Genomic DNA, 17,227 nt, shown 5'->3' with positions numbered 1-17,227 from the left:
AATTTTGAATTAGTAAAGATGTTAAAAAAAGGAAGCATTAACTTTATAAGGTTAATATCATGTTATTTACTTAATTTTTATAAACTTCCATAAATAATAATTATTAAATCCTACAAATGTGTATATATATTTTAAGAAGGATACATCCTGCTGACTTATACACTTAAAATAATACAAATGAAATAATTGCCCTGCGGTAACATTTCACTGGAAACTGTCTCCCGCATGCTATGGACAAATTGTAAAGTAACAATTTATATAAAAAAAAAAAATAAATAAAAAAATATTTTTGCACATATTTATGAAACCATTTCTACTAAATGATGCGAACGGTTTTAATTAATTTTAGAAACTTTTTCATTCATCTTTAACTGTCATTATTTTAATCATAAACTTCTTTTATGAATACGATGTATAATATTTTAACTTATGTTTAAACAACATACGATTAAGGTGAGTACAATGTAACAGAAGCCACTAATGATATAAAAGACAGTGCTCGACAAATATTTTTCGAATAAACAGAGTGATAATATTGTGATACCTAAATGCAAAGTAGTTTACCTAAATATATACATGAATACCCAGAACTCGTAGCTCATAAAAATAAGTAGCTTATATTCTTCAGCAATATTTCATTCAAGTGAAAATTTCTCAGTAGTACAATCTTCTTTTTAACTTTTTAACTATAGTATGACTTAAATACTTATTTTGATAATTATAAAGCAATTTTTATTTAAGTAATTATTGGATAAAAGCTGCTACTTGTTGCTTTTTCAATCCAAATGTGTAAAAAGTTTAATAGAATTCTGAAATCTTTTAAGGAGAAAATTTTTGTGACATACTGATTTTTTTTTTATCGATAAAAGTTCATATCTAGAGGTTAAAAATAATCTTTACATCTTATGTACGTTATAACATTATATGTTTACAAGTAAATGGTCGTCATTTTCAGTATTTAATCAAATGAATTTTAAGGCAAAATACATCTGTTTTGATTTTCCTTCGAAGCCTCTGTATATTCGCTCCTTCAATGTTCCCTTTGCTATAAATCCTTAACCCATAGAAATATCAAATAATGGTTCGAGTAAATGTTATCCAGTTTGATAAAAGTTATTTTAATAAAAAGAAATTAGTACAGCATCCCATTTAGAAAAAGATGACGTAGGTTTATTCTGACTACATTTTATTTTTCTGAAATTTTCTTTTATTCTGAAACATTTTTTATACACCACACAATCAGGTATTTCGTACCATTTAATTTAGGAAAACGATTAGGTCGATAGCTGCTATAGTTTCCGAGGTAATGGTTTGCAACACTTTATGTGATTTACCCTCTATAACAAGATCCTCAGCAAACACATAATATAGCAATCATTACCTATAACCAGCTCGTATCATTTCTACAACTGGAAAACCCTCAATAGCCATAAAACGGATAAAATCTTTCGGTAAACCTACTGGTTACTACGTATCAAATGGCCGATTTTGAAATACAGAAAATCCAGCAGAATTTGATAACATAAAAATACGATAAATGCAAACACCTGTGGTAAATACAAACGCCTCTGGCAAGTTGGACAAATTTTATTGCACAATTACGTCTATTTGCTCTACGAGCATTTCTTACCTAAATATTGCCACGGTAAAAAATGCACAACACAAACTTTTATACATTGTAGGTATAATAAAATTCAAACAGTGTGTCAATATTGATACGAATTCTTGCGCATTTTTATTCTTTTGTTCGACTTGAAAATGTCGAGTACATATATCGTAATTTTTACATTGTAGGTACTATAGGAAACTGGAACATTTCCCGGTTCATCGATATAAAAATTCGTTCGATAGCTTTTCTACCCGCATAGAATGCATCTCTATGATCCCTATTTTCCACATTTTTCCACCGTATCGCCAAAGTCGACTATCCATGATACGAGTTTATAATGAATGTTTCAGCGTCACGCTTCTGTCTACAGATATAAATATGCTACGTACTCTCATCTTCATTTCGCTTGACAGATATCACGATTGTCTCACGCGAATGTTATATTGTATGAAACGTTTTATGGGTTGCGTTGTACAGGTTGGCCTAAATAAAATATAAGCTATTTTTTTAAAAACAAAAACAGGTATAGTGGGACCTCGGTATAACGGACCAATGCGGGCGGGGGGTGTTCAATATAGCCGAATGTCCGTTATATAAAAATAAATTTTCTGAATAAGCTATTTATTAACAATCAAATAAAAATACATACAAACGAAAGTTTACATTTTAATTACACTTTAAAATTGCACTTTATTCGTCTTCAGATGATGTCACTATACGCCCGTTGAGGAGAGTCGTCAATCTCTTACTCTGTCAAATTCTGCTCGAGTCAATTCTCGGAATACAGTATTGCCTCGAAATAGGCAAGTGGTCTCTGCCTCGAAATACAGTAAAACCTGGATAAATGCAACGAAAGAATGCTTGGATAAGTGCAACATCGCTATCCCCTCCACTTGGGGGGATCCTCCTAGAGGAACCGAGCCGCTCGACGAGAAAACCCTGTAATATGATCCGACCGTAACATCGGTGTGACTAATACTAATTGAACGATAAAACTTTTTTATTTTTAACTTTTTCTTAATGAAACTTTTACTAACGCATTTGTGAGATTTTTCTGATTAAAATGACACCAAACATGATATAGTTTGAATTATATTTATAAACAATAGTAATAGAATAAACAACATAGAATTGACACCACGACTGAATATAAATGATGTCGGCTGAATACAAAAGATCTGTACGGACACAGAATCGGCATGTCGGCTGAATACAAAACATGTGTACGGACACAGAATCGGCATGTCGGCTGAATACAAAACATGTGTACGGACGCAGAATCGACACCTCGCTTGAATAAATGCAACATTAAATGCTCAGAATCGACACCTTACTTGGATAAATGCAACATTAAATGCCCAGAATCGCCACCTTGCCTGGATAAATGAAACCTTTGAAACCAGAGCCGATACCGCGACTGGTTTTGTTTTCGATCTCTGTTGCTTTTCGCCAACCTTTAACATCAATTTTAGCAAGTAATTGTAATTGAAACTATATCGTGTTTGGTACCATTTTAATCAGAAAAATTTCACCAATGCGTTAGTAAAAGTTTCAATAAAAAAAAGTCAAAAATAAAAAAGTTTTATAGTTGAATTAGTATTAGTCACACCGATACGTTTCAGCTCTTTCCTTTCATCATCGGATCTCTCTCTTTTCGCCACTGTCTGCCCCTTTCTACGTTCACGCTTGGCTGGTCGTCGCGTGTAATCCGAGATTCGACACCTCGCTTGGATAAATGCAACCACTGGGTCCCAATCTTGGTTTCATTTATCCAGGTTTTACTGTAAGCAACACGCTATCCCCTCTTCTTTGTTTCAAGTGGCCCGCAAAGTGAAAGGTCCGAGAAATGAGTGAGAGGTCCGTTTGCCGCTACCTCGGATCTCTCACTCGTTTCTACGAGTGACGTATCTTGACGATCTCTCATTCGTCGAGCCGAATAGCATTCCTGCTTCGTAATCAGCAACTGTTCGGTCCCGAGCGAGTTGCTTATTTCGAGGCAATACTATACAAACGCTACCCTGCTCGCGAGAATTTCACTACTGACTCCCGAACGTAGTGAATTTCAACCGAGCATTACTGTATTCAGCAGTGGGGCAAAGCAACTCGAGTGATTCCCTGAGTGTGCGGTCACGTGCAAGTTACGATCGCTTACATGCTGTCCGTTATATCCGAAGTCCGTTGTATCGAGGTTCCACCGTATTATATTATATTATACTCTTATTCATCATTGCCAATATAGTGTTTAGTTTATCATGAATAGGCGTTGTTTTTCATTAAACTGTGCCATTTATCCTTGCATTATATGTTTCATAGTTATTTTTACTTTACAATTACTGTAGATGAAATTCTTTGGAAATACTTTCTCGTTCATCTTTATCGTAGCTACATTAGGAATATTTCTCAAAGAGAACCGTTTTCCCCAACACTGAAATTAATTCAATATTCCGGAGGTGTAGTTTTGAAGTAATTCCCAGGTGAGGCGAAATGCAATGTGTTACCAGGTATAACGGGTAAGTAAATTCTGAACGGAACAAACGGCTTTGTGGCTTTCAACAAGCTCGAACAAACGGCGAGCATCTTGAAGCGGAACGTGACTGCCTACGCTGCGCTGCTTCTGACAAACAGGAACACAGAAGGAATGCTGCGTGGCGTCGACGACAAGCCGAAGATTCATGGAAAAGAGGGCGTTCTTGTTCCTTCTTCGAATCTGCCAGAAATCCTTGACGCTGCTCGTCCAGCTGCTGATTCTCAAGAACGCGGCTGGTGTCATGCTCTTATCGCGAAAATAAATGATGTGGAAGTAACTTCCGTTCTATCGAGCGCGTATTTACCTCCTTTGGGATTTTAAGTTATTCCATAGCTGGATCTTAGTACAAGATGATCCATGAGAACCACAATTTATTTAAAATTATAATTATCAGTAAAATTAAGCACGACATAAGTTATATTTTATTCAGTGTTCAAGTATTTATGTTATATTTTATTATGTTTATTATGTTACCCTTTATTCACCTACATTTTTATTTTGTAGGTAATAAATACATACATATGTACTTATGTTTCTAAACCCCACATTTGCATCAAAACTAATTATAAAAAATAATTTTTAACAAAAAATACAACCGACTTCGAAATGCGCTAAAAAGTATGAAATAATTTCTACTTCATTTATACAAAAACCCAACAGCTATTAATAAAACCTATTTACTCGTTAAATAGTATACTAAATACATTTCAACCTTTTCGGAGGCGGCGCAAAATTAAATACTTTTCTTCTACTAGGAAGATTCTAGTTCAGACGTCGGCAACCTATCAAATCATTATTGGCAGCATCGTATATTCGGGTATTTTTAATTTTGCGCCGCCTCCGAAAAGGTTGAAATGTATTTAGTATACTATTTAACGAGTAAATAGGTTTTATTAATAGCTGTTGGGTTTTTGTATAAATGAAGTAGAAATTATTTCATACTTTTTAGCGCATTTCGAAGTCGGTTGTATTTTTTGTTAAAAATTATTTTATTTCACACTTTTTAGTGGAACGAGCAGTATTTGTAGGATGCCGTAAGGTGGTTTACCGTTCTTATTGGTCAATTGCAGTAACGATAGTTTTTAACGATAACAAGTTCCATACAAACAAAAAATCTCCTAATAATATTAATAGAAATAATTTGCTAATAATACAGTTAGATTGAATTCAAATTCAAAGTCTTCGGTATTAATTATCGAGATATTTCACGTTTGCCTGGAAGAAGCTATACCTATCCGGAGGAAAGTAATCTAAGGTAATGCAAGAAGGTTGGAATCAGTGTGCACACTTAAAAAATTGACTTCGAGGATTGCTTTTAGGACTCCGAAGGATTACTTAGAAAATTGGATTCTTTCGAGCTGTAATTTTTGAACGTTCCTCCTCCAAACCAAGTAACGGTGATGTTCATTATATCTTCAAACGACGATGTGGAATCTTAAAAAGATTCATACGTGTCATTTTCTTTTTTAAACGAATCGTCAGTGACATCGTGAACTTATTTCTTCAAAATGAAATTTAAAAGTAATTAATAAACGACCTCGACATTTGCATTATATCTATGTATGTCCTGAAAGAATTACATTCTAATAATAGTGTGAACATTGTCCTCAAGTCATTAAATTTTACTAAGCGTTTTTTCATTAATTTCATAAATATTTATACTATTAAATTACTCTACTATTATTATAATAATATGAAGTATCAAGCTAAAAGAATTAATTAAAAATAATCAATCAAGTTTGACTAATTGTGTTATTTATAATTCGTATTATTAGCAAATAATCCTCTCAATTCCAAAATAATACTAATTTCTAAATAACATTTACTTTAGGTAGTATTTTCCTTGCATTTGTGTCATATCCAAATAAGTGGAAGATTCTGGTATGTAGAATTTCTGAGATATAGTTTATTTGTTGTTTCATCGTGCTTGTTTGTAGCATGAAGGCACACCTATGTATCACTTCCGGAAATCCGGAGCATAGAAGTTAGAATACATTCCGCTGTTAGTAAGCATCGTCGACAGATAGTTACTGAATGCTCGTGGATTATTTCGTGAACTCTCTATGAATTTCAATATATTGCGAGCAGTTGGTGACAGTTGATTTTCGTAGAATTTTTAATACCAAACTCAATGTGCAAGTTTTAATTGCCCACCATTCGTGTTACATTTTACCAACAATCAGATGCAGAATAATTTTCTGTAGTTGCAATGATAAGCGTGTTGAATAAAACCAAAATAACACCGAGATTCTTTTTGTTTAGATTCATTATTTAAATGAGCCTTGTGTAAAGAAAGTTGAAAATGCAAAATAAAGTTCAAGCTACAAAATACCATTCAAAGGGTATATCAGGATAAGGTGGTTAAAAGTGCCCTTGAACGGATTACCAAAAAAAATCATTGTAAAAATTCCAACCCTGTATCTCAACCGGGAGGGTAGTTACAGGGTAGGAAAGAAAAACGGGTTTCTGCCATATTTTCCTTATTTAGTGGTATTCAAAAAATCTGAAAAAATTCACACTTATAAGCGAACGTGTCTAGAATATATTTTCAGATTTTTTGAATACCACTAAATAAGGAAAATATGGCAAAAACCAGTTTTTCTTTCCTACCCTGTAACTACCCTCCCGGTTGAGATACAGGGTTGGAATTTGTTGTATTGCCGACTAAAATCCACTCAAGGGCACTTCTGACCATCTTATCCTGCTATACCCTCTTCCTTATTAAAATTTAATTTTAATTTCAGAATTAAAAATAAGCATAAAAAAATTTGTTATATTTTATGCTTTTGTTATATTTGTCAATGATATTAAATATTAGTTACACTCATCAAAGTCAATGTGTTGAAAACTAGCCAACGTAAAATATTTACAGTTTATTAGTTCCCAAGCAGTAGAATTGGATCAATCATCACCTAGCCTATAAAACACGTTCAAAGATACTTCGATTAATTATAAAATTAAACACTTAAACGAAAAACTTTCATGGATTAGAAGGACAATCCTTAAGGGCACCGTCTAAAGTTCAGAATATAAAAATAAAAGAGAACCTAAAAGTAAATTTAAATTGTCGTTGTCTGAGGATACGCGTGTCTCCAAAGATTACTCCTCCCTAAGACAAGACAATTTTTGTCACTGTTCAAAACGAAACAGGATGACAGTTATTCAATCCTGTTCAAGGAGTCACGTGCTGCGGCGGTTCCCTCGACGAAGAAGCATTCGAATCTGAAGAAAAATGCAAGTGGACGGAGTAAAGGAAGCAAGACAGTCATATCGTGGCAGCAAGGAGAGATAGCGTGCCATAGTCAAGAGAGAAATACGATTGGTAGGGATATTGATCTTTCCTTGGGAGTTGCCATGTGCACCGTCGCTGCTAGTCGCACCAACGCAACGACTTAGCGATTCTTCTTCCAAGACGACTCTTTGCCCCAGTTGTTTCCTCCTTCCTCTTTGTCCACCCTTTCCCGTGCCTGTTCGCTAACTTTTTCCAGCTTTGCTCATATTTCGTCAACCGAATCGTTTCGTTTTTTTAATGGACCAACCGGGCCATTTAACGCCCTCCTCGCAGAGCAAAGAAAGGACCAACTAACGGAAGACCAATAATCCAACTGGTCAATATTTCCTTTACGTGACACTGCCAACTTCTCTCGTTTCCGGATTGGAAAACAAAGATCGAGAGCACGTTCGGGTGTGTTTGAGGGGTCTCAAACTGTTCCGTTTGCGGTACTTCCATTGAGAGAGTGTAGGAAGCTTAAGATGAAGTGTAGTGTGTGGCTTAGACCCTAGGGTACTTATGCTTCGATTGGTTATCGAATTTTTACAGAAGAATGATGACTGTTCAAATCGGAGTAAAATGTTACAATTAACCAGGCTATGGTATGGTAGGCAATGGTACAACTATAACTGTCTCGCCCCTGTCAGCAATCCCTCTGGATTAAAACACTTTTTTTGTTCATACCTTATTAATACGTTGAATGCCGCAGTGAAAATGAGTATTTGTTGTGGGACGTATTGAAGCTCTAATTATTGAGAATAGGAATAGTTGATTTTCAAAATTCGAATTTCAAGCTTTCTATTTGCTATTCTACATTATTTGTATTATAGAGGATCGACAACCAATAGCGATCCGCGGCTCTGATCCGGAAGGAAGAGAGGCAGCACTCCCTAGCTGAGCCAACCTTTTTCTAGAGTTGCTGCACTGACTCTTTGAGCTAACGATGAGTTCAGTAGCTTGCGACAATGGTTCTGATGCCCAGTAATCAAATTGTATTGTCATATACATATAATAATAAACCTTTTATTATCTCTAATTGTTTCCCATCTGTAGGCCACGACCTTTCCAACATATATAATTGTTTAAAATAATGTTTTTCTATTTTTCTCTCTTAATTATTTAGGCATGTGTAATTTGCGGTGCTGGTTACCGATGACCCCCAAGGTATTCAACGTGATTAATATCGTGATAATATTAACTAAGTCTATTTTTCCTAATTTTTGTGTATTTTCGACAAAATTTTAGAAAATATTTTCATATTTACTAGAAAGAAAGTTTTAGTTTTCTTAATAGGGGGTCAGCTGATCCTTTTGACCCCTCCTAACTGCGCTACTCGCGAAGTATGACATAGTCCAGCACTTTTAAAAACAATATCATATTAATCTTTTTTATAAAATATACTTGGTGCTGTAGGTCTTCAGTATCTTCAGTGCCACATTCTTTTTTTCTTTTCATTTGTGTTTAATGGCGGATTAGTTATATTTAAAAATAACATATTTTTACCAGGTTTCCTCATAAAATTTTAAATTATTTTCATAAAAATTTATACATATGGACCATCTGTCAGTATCTACCAAACATATGCATACATTGGAATTTATTAGTTTATTGTGGAAATAAATATTATTAATTACGTAACGCTCAGATTTCTGTCCAAATGAATAAATTCGTATTCTTTGAAAATGATAACATGTGAAATTAAAAGATTGATTATACCTACATACAATACATTGTAATTATAATCATGCAAAACTCGAAGCTATTATTAGGTGTACAAACTAATTTTGTGCATTCTTTCTCTTTTAACTAAAGATTTATTTTAAAAAATTCTAAATATTGAAATAATCGTTATTGTTATTATATCGCGACACTCTTCATATCCACAGAATTTTAAAACACTAATAAAGAAGGCGTTATACTAAATGCAGCAAATTAATTTACCTAATGATTAATACACCTAATAAAAAGAAGATTTCCTCAATGTACAAAGGATAATATATATGTCTTATTTTTAGTATAAAACACCACAACTTCGATTTATACATCAATGTCTAGATTAAGAAAATCGCCAAGTGACGAGTGTATCAGGTGTTGTCATGACTGTCACGGGCTTGCACAAATTGGACGTTTCAGCGCGCCCGTATATGTCATAGGCGTTAAAGGTTTAAATGTGTATAACGTCTTTTGTGCAAGACGTCGAGGAAACCCGTTACGACCGTCTCCATTGTAAAGAGACACTCAACGCGTTTACTGCCGAAGTAAAAATAGTAATACATGTATGTAATCTTATATACGATAATATGAAATGTTTAAAGATATTTAAAATTAATATCTTACTCATATACACTGGTGAAATTAATTCTGGACACTTTGGATAAAAATATTCTTTATTTCATACTTGTGCAGAAAATGTATATTCTGCTATGCTAAATTGATACCGTAATATTGTTATTGTAATTTATAATGTTTATATTTAATATTTTCACATGATTTGGTTTGTAAATATTTAAAAATTTTAATTTAAAAAAATCTAAACTGTGTTGTTATTTTTGTTTTTGCGCCTGGCACCACGAAACGTCGCATGATATGAAATAGCCAATCACAGGATGAAAGGATATCCAACGAAATATTAATTTTTCTAATATTTAGGCTACGTCCTTTGATGTGTTGAAATTATAATTTTTATTGTATATTAAAAGTATGGCTGTAAATGGTCTATTTACTGATTTTATTATATAAGCGACGCCCTAAAATTAGAAAACAATGATTAGAATATAAAATATAAATGATTATATATTAAATAATTTGAATAAATGCGAAATTTAAGTAAAAATTTAAAAGTGTCCAGAATTAATTCCACTAGTGCAGGTACATATGTATAGCATTACTTATACTTATGACCAATAATTACAATCCAAAGTACTAATTATCTAATATCTTCGAGCTTTGAACAATGGTCTTAGATCATAGCAGAATCCCATAAGGAGAATAATAGTTCTTAAATAAAATAGTTGTAAAACAAGAAAAGAGAAGTGATTCTGAACACCAATCAAATTTCATTAGGTTATTATGAGCCAAATAGCCAATATCAAATCAAACTATAAAAACTCTAACACGATCTGATGACATAAAACTAACATAAATAAGTACTTATGGCATATCAATTTGAAGCTTAAAATTCCATAAAAATGACCACAGAAACTTTTTATTAATATCGTTAATACACAGCAGAATAATTCACAGCAGAATGCTATTGGAAATTCAATAATTCAATATTTAGTTCAGCAAATTTTGATCAAAAGCCATGAACGATGGCTTAAAAAGGATAGATATTTTGGAGTATGTTTTAATTAATAGTGAATGATGAATAAATAGTTTATAGTTTTAATTAATTTATAGTTGTGAAATTTCTGTACATAAATCAGTTGTTGCATCTGCAAAAATGTAATACTAATAACACAAAATATGAAACTGAATACTCAAATAAAAAATAAAAAATACATAATACAATTTGATGGATGTTGCGTTCCAGCCTTCTTTATTTGTAATTCCGCGTCTTATTGTTTTTGAGTTTGGCGGGGCGCCGACTAGTGCTGCCGCCTACAATCTATGCTGGGCCCGTTCGTGCTAAGCCTACATTGTTCATTGTTCTTTTGTCGGCCATGTTGTACCGTTCATAAAATAGAGTGTCGATACGTGTGAGCTCATGGCAGATTGCGCAGTTACAAGCGATAGTATTATTATTATTATACAGTGGAACCTCGATACAACGGACTTCGGATATAACGGACAGGATGTAAGCGATCGTAAACTGCACGTGACTGCACACTCGGGGAATTTTAGAGAGTTAATAATTAAGAAACAACAAATTTCAAAAATTCAAACAAAAATTGATACATTTTTCAAACCAGTGTCATCGAAACCAGAAAGTTCAAAAACAATCATTGACGACTTTCCTCAACGGGCGTATAGTGACATATTATGTGAAGACGAATAAAGTGCAATTTTAAATTGTAATTAGAATGTAAACTTTCGTTTATATGTATTTCTCATTGGTCCGTTATATCGAAGTTCATTTTCATTATCGTTCATTATCGAGGTTTTTGTATTCATTTATTATTTCATTCTTATATTAAAATATACATATACAGTATAGACTCGTTATAAGCAAAACGCTCGGGACCGGACTTTTGCTTATAACGTGTAGTTCCACTATTGTTTGATGTTAGCCGACTGCTTCGACATAGAACGGTTTGTTTTCGCTCCGTCCTCTTTTGCACTCAAGGTCCTTTTCTACGTTCGAAGCAGTCGGCTAACATCAAACAATAGTGGAACTACACGTTATAGGCAAAAGTCCGGTCCCGTGCGTTTGGTTGTAACTAGTTTACATGGTAAATATGGTCCGAATTATATCGTGTTTGGTATCATTTTAATTAGAAAAATGTCAGAAATATCATGGAAAAAGTTCTATAAAAAAAAAATGAAAAATAGCAAAGTTAGATTGTTGCATTAGTGTTGCCTCACCGATATCTGATATCACCAAGATTATGTTACGCTACTCGGCGAGCGAGCTTCGCGACGTCTCGAGGGGTATACCCCCCAGTGGTGGCGATGGTTTCTTTGCAAATATCGTACAGATCTTTTTAGCTTATAACGAGTCTATACTGTATTAAGGGGGTAGACACGGCACGTGACCTCTCCGATTCGGGACGTCGGTATTACAGCAGTTTTTTCGTTGGGCCTAGTGGAGCCACTTGCGTGGTCTGGTACGAACTTGAAAGGTTTAATTCTCAGCTAGCGTGCGCGCAACACGATCTAGGAAGGCAACAGCGCCTCAAGCATTTTTACAAACACATTCAAACGCTCATCTCGCCAGAGGCATCGCGACGATCCGCCTGAAGAACGAAAGCGAAACATTGGCGCGTGGTTAGAGTGAGATGTAGGGTGATCATGCTATCCTTCTTTCAACCTAAATGATAGAATTGTCTCGCTCCGATAAATTCTGACTGACTGAACGCGTGGATTTTATATAGCGCACCGTAGCACCCCTCGCTGCTGAAAAATATATGCCTACTCTGAAGAACCGAAGGAACGTGCAATCTGAGAAACTTTTTAGAAAAAGTTATTAACTTCTTTAAATAAATGTTTCTTAATTAATAAAAATATACAGGATACGTCATGCAATTTCTGACGGGTTATATCTTGAATTTGATAAGAGATAGGAAAAAGCTGTTTATGTAAAAGTTCAATGGTATGATAATGTCTATTTTTCTGTGATTTCATCTTCTCCGTGAATGCAACGATGCACTCAAAAATGCAAATCCACTTTTTATTTAAATGGAATTGCATCAATTTTTACTTGTGTCAACTCCTTGAAACATTCTGCATAAAAAAGTACTAAGTATGGTACTATTAGAACTAATAAATGGAGGGACCTCGCATATATTCAGCCGAGATGTCAAATCTCGAATTAGATGCGACGACCAGCCAAGCGTGAACGTAGAAAGGGACTGACAGTGGAGGAGAGAGAGAGCGGTCTAATGATCAAAGGAAAGAGCCGAAACGTATCGGTGTGTCTAATACTAATTCAATTATAAAACTTTTTTATTTTTGACTTTTTTTTACTGAAACTTTTACTAGTGCATTGGTGAAATTTTTCTGATTAAAATGATACCAAACACGATATAGTTTGAATGGGGCGAGGTTTGTTATGGGGCGCTGTGGAAAATCCAGCCGGGCGGCAGTCAAATCTTAGCGAAAGGGGACAATGTCAACATTCAGAATGAGAGAAGGACAGCATGACTGTAGTGCGTCTCACTCAGCGTTCGGGCGATGTTGCCTTTTTCGCTTGCCTTCGCAGCACAGTTCGAGTGACGTAATCAAGCTAACGCTTGATTCTGACTACGATTCCAAATCGGCAGCCTTTCTACTTAGACGCCACCTTATAACTACTAGCTGAACTAAATTTGTCACGTGACTTGCTCTGTAGTATCCAGATAATGGCGGAACTCGTCTTTGGGAATGCTTTTACGGGAATCGGTTATTCGTCCTTATACGAGAAGATCTTGATCTGAATAAGGGCTCATTCGAAAGAGGAAGGTTCAATGCAGGGCGGTCAACTCACCGATTGAGTCACAAAACTCTTTTAGTGGCCTAAAAATGCGTCCAATTTGCAACTACATTTTGTCGATTTTTTCTTCTACTTTCGACACTGATATTATTAAATATGCACATAATCTCGTTAAACCATGAGTTGACCGCCCTGCATTGGACCTTCCTCTTTCGAATGAGCCCTTACCCAGCCCTATGTGTTCTCATATAAGGACAAATAACCGATTCCCGTAAACCCATTAATAGGCCCGTTTTTGCCGGTAATGTCACCTCGCTGCATTACCCGTGTCTACCCCCTTAAGACTTTATCAAGGTTATGGGCCTGTAAGCGCGAAGTTAGCGGCAAACCGCCGTCGCCCCCTCTCGAACAACGCTAACGCAAATGCGAGACGCGAAAAGACGGATTCATTAGTAATCGAGCGCGTAATAGGTAAAGGACGGCCATTGCGTACTTACTCTGCGAACGAAGGACTGTTCGAGATTGCTAATCGTTTTCGTGAGATCATTACGAGCGAGGGATTGTTCTTTTCTTTGTTAATATTGATTAGTTCAAATTTAAGTTTGTTAACAGCGCGTTCCATAATAAATACATTGTTTAATCTCTTCTTTAATATTATTTATTTAATTCGTTACTCAACATGTGGTCTGGGTTGTTCGACGGTACGGTTCCTACAGGCCCAGGATGTTTTTCGCCACGCTACGTTTGGCATACTAACTGCGTAGGAAGTGATTTTTTCTAGAAAAGCAGCATTACAATGGCCAGTGCAAGCGTGATAAATAAAATAGACAGGCTGAATGGCAAGAATTACAGAACCTGGAAGTTTTTTATAAAAATGCTGTTAATACAAAGTGAATTGTGGCAATACGTCGATGAAACCACAAAGCTGCCGGAAAACCCCATAGTCGCTGAAAGGCTAGTTTTTCTCACAAATAGTGCAAAGAGTTTTTCCACGATAGCTCTATCAATTCAGTCAGATCAACAAGTGCATATTGTGGATTGTAAAATGGCCATGGATGCTTGGAAGGTGCTCGAATTGGTATATGAGCCAAAATCAAGACAAAGATGAGAGGACAATTCGTTCGTGTACGACTTACAGAAAATGAGACTATGGCATCGTACCTCTCCAGAATGAAAGTGACTTGTGACTACTTGAATGCAGCAGGTTCAGAGGTCAAGGATGAAGACCTAGCCTATGCAATGCTCAGTGGGCTGTCAGTCAGATTCATATAATGCATTAACAATGTCATTAGCCAGTTTAGATGATACAAAGTTTACTTCAGCGGAATTAAAAAAGATTCTGTTGATGGAGTATGAACGACGTTTGGATAAAAATGAGAATCAAGAACAAATGCAGGAGGTGGTTGCGTACCAAGTAAAAAAGGGCAACAAGCAAGTACCAAACAAGCAGAAAACTTGTTTTAATTGTGGCAAGGCAGGCGATTTTGCACGATACTGTCGCAGTAAAAACAAGACACAGAAAGAGGAGTTCAGGAGCAATAAGAAGAATTCATATGCATGTTTGATCATGGCAGATTGCGTAGTTATAAGCGATAGTATTATTATTATTATGAGTTATATATTCTTTTTGTATTCATTTATTATTTCATTCTTATGTTAAAAAAATATATATTAAGACTTTATCATAATTATATAAAATAATTTTTAATAAAAAATACAACCGACTTCAAGGTGCGCTAAAAAGTATAAAATAATTTCTATTTCATTTATACCAATACTCCGCAGCTATTAATAAAACATATTTAATCGTTAAATAGTATATTAAATACATTGGTTATGATTGGTCCATCCGTCTCATTGTCACAGTAATCGACGAACATACATAAAAAAAAATTACTAATTGAATTGGGTAACATCCTCCTTTTTCGAAGTCAGTTGAAAATTAAATACAAGAGAGTTCTATCAAATACGGTTGTCAAATTTTTTGAATTTAAGATAAAAAAAGAACTAACAGCACGCGGAGTTCCCAAGCGGTCACCCATCCAAGTACTATCCGCGCCGAACTTAGCTTGACTTCGGTGATCGGACGAGAACCGGTAGTGGTCCTAAGTCGTATGGCCGTTAGTTGAAAGTAGATGGTTTCTTAGAGGAGAAAACCCTTAAAAACCGAAGAAATACACAAGGTAATTAACAAAATAATTGTTCATGTCCGTAGTGTTCCATTGGGCTGAACTTTTTCTCAGGAGCTCAAAAATTATTGTCTTTTTATCTTTTTGAAGTATTTAACGAGTGGAATCTATAAATCCAAGTTTTAAGGTGCGGAATCCACCAGTTCAGAAGTTATGCATGTGTACAACTGAGCGTTTTTAGCGTATTTGACAAGTCACTTTGACGCCATATTGACTTGTAGCCTGTTGTCGTCCAATGAGTGGAGTCGCCGTCGGTAAAACAGAATTATGTACATATGTGGCGGCCATTTAGGCGAACATTTGAATCAAATGTCTGTCACATTTTTCACGTGTTTTATTTTACTGCCTGTAGCTTGCATTGTTTCTCCGCCTGTACCTTGCAATTCATTATTTTTTATGCGTACGAAACATTCTATTCAATTTGCCTCAGTCGAAGGAAGCGATTGTTGCATGGGCTCGCAAACATGAGTTATTGCGGGTGACCAAAATGTGCTGTGTTCGCGTCAGACCACGGAATTGGTCGCTTTCGATGTGTCGTTGGTCGCGACAAATGCAAACAATTTATAGCGACAATAGATTCTTTTTTTGAAAATGTTCACCCACCGTTAGACAAAGCAATGAAGTAATATTGAACTGATTTTTGTAATTTCGACGATTAATTAATGCATTCTTCAAACTGTTTCTAATGTTACTTATTTTTTTAAGATTGATTTATTGCTTTACTCGTGATTTTTCGTATGAAAGTACGATACATGAGCTATGCGATATCGGAGAGAACTCCGTTTTGTTATCGTCTGCAACAATTGCAGCATGGTTTCATTACTGTCGGGAAATGGTAGTGGACCATTTCTCCAATATTCAAACGGGAAAACCAAAATTAGGGGAAATTACGGAATCAGGGTCTCCTATTATCGTTCATGTACTTTATGTTACAATTCGATATTCTTATATTTTTGTATGATTTCTTATTCCGTTTGATTACTGCAATTTTTATGTTATTTGAAGATTGACGAAGCAAAATTTGACAAAAGGAAGTATAACCATGGCCGGAAAGTTGAGGGCCATTGGGTCTTACACGTGGTTGATACTTCTACTAACGACTGCCGAATGATACTTATCGAAAATCGTGAAGCGGCAACCCTAATTAAAGAGAACGTTACCACCGGTAGTGAAATTCATACCGATTGCTTCAGAAGCTACGCAGAACTTGCTGAAGAAGGCTTTATTCATAAGTCAGTAAACCATAGCGTGGAATTCGTAAATTAGTCTAAACTTGGCTTTGATTCGATTTCTGTTATAATTGGCATTTTTTACTATTTCATTGTCATTCACTAGTATAATATACCGGAGTACAGCACACCCGGTACACCTAAGGTTGGTTTTTTTTTATACAGGGTGTTCGACAACAAGTGGGCAAAATTTTAAGGGGTGATTCTAGGGATCAAAATAAGATGTTTAAATATTCGAGTAAACAGCACCTGAAACCTGCAATCAGCCCAGCACCGACGACTGAACGTCAGGTCAGCAGGGGAAGGTACAGTCATAACCAAGAATCGTTGAA

The 17,227-nt window shown here is 35.2% G+C and overlaps 1 protein-coding gene and 1 non-coding gene across 2 annotated transcripts in view; both read right to left on the bottom strand.

The window, feature by feature from the left end:
• The window catches only part of LOC117605966 (uncharacterized), a 358,528-nt gene that overhangs the window by 274,767 nt on the left and 66,534 nt on the right, over positions 1-17,227 (bottom strand). The gene's annotated exons all lie outside the window — the stretch shown is intronic.
• On the bottom strand, positions 15,483-15,603 carry LOC117606042 (5S ribosomal RNA). The gene has a single exon (XR_004581867.2). It is a non-coding gene; the product is annotated as a 5S ribosomal RNA (ribosomal RNA).

This window comes from Osmia lignaria, chromosome 2, assembly GCF_051020975.1.
Source record: "Osmia lignaria lignaria isolate PbOS001 chromosome 2, iyOsmLign1, whole genome shotgun sequence".
In the NCBI taxonomy this organism is placed as follows: Eukaryota; Metazoa; Arthropoda; class Insecta; order Hymenoptera; family Megachilidae; genus Osmia; species Osmia lignaria.
This window is presented reverse-complemented; position numbering and strand designations above follow the sequence as displayed.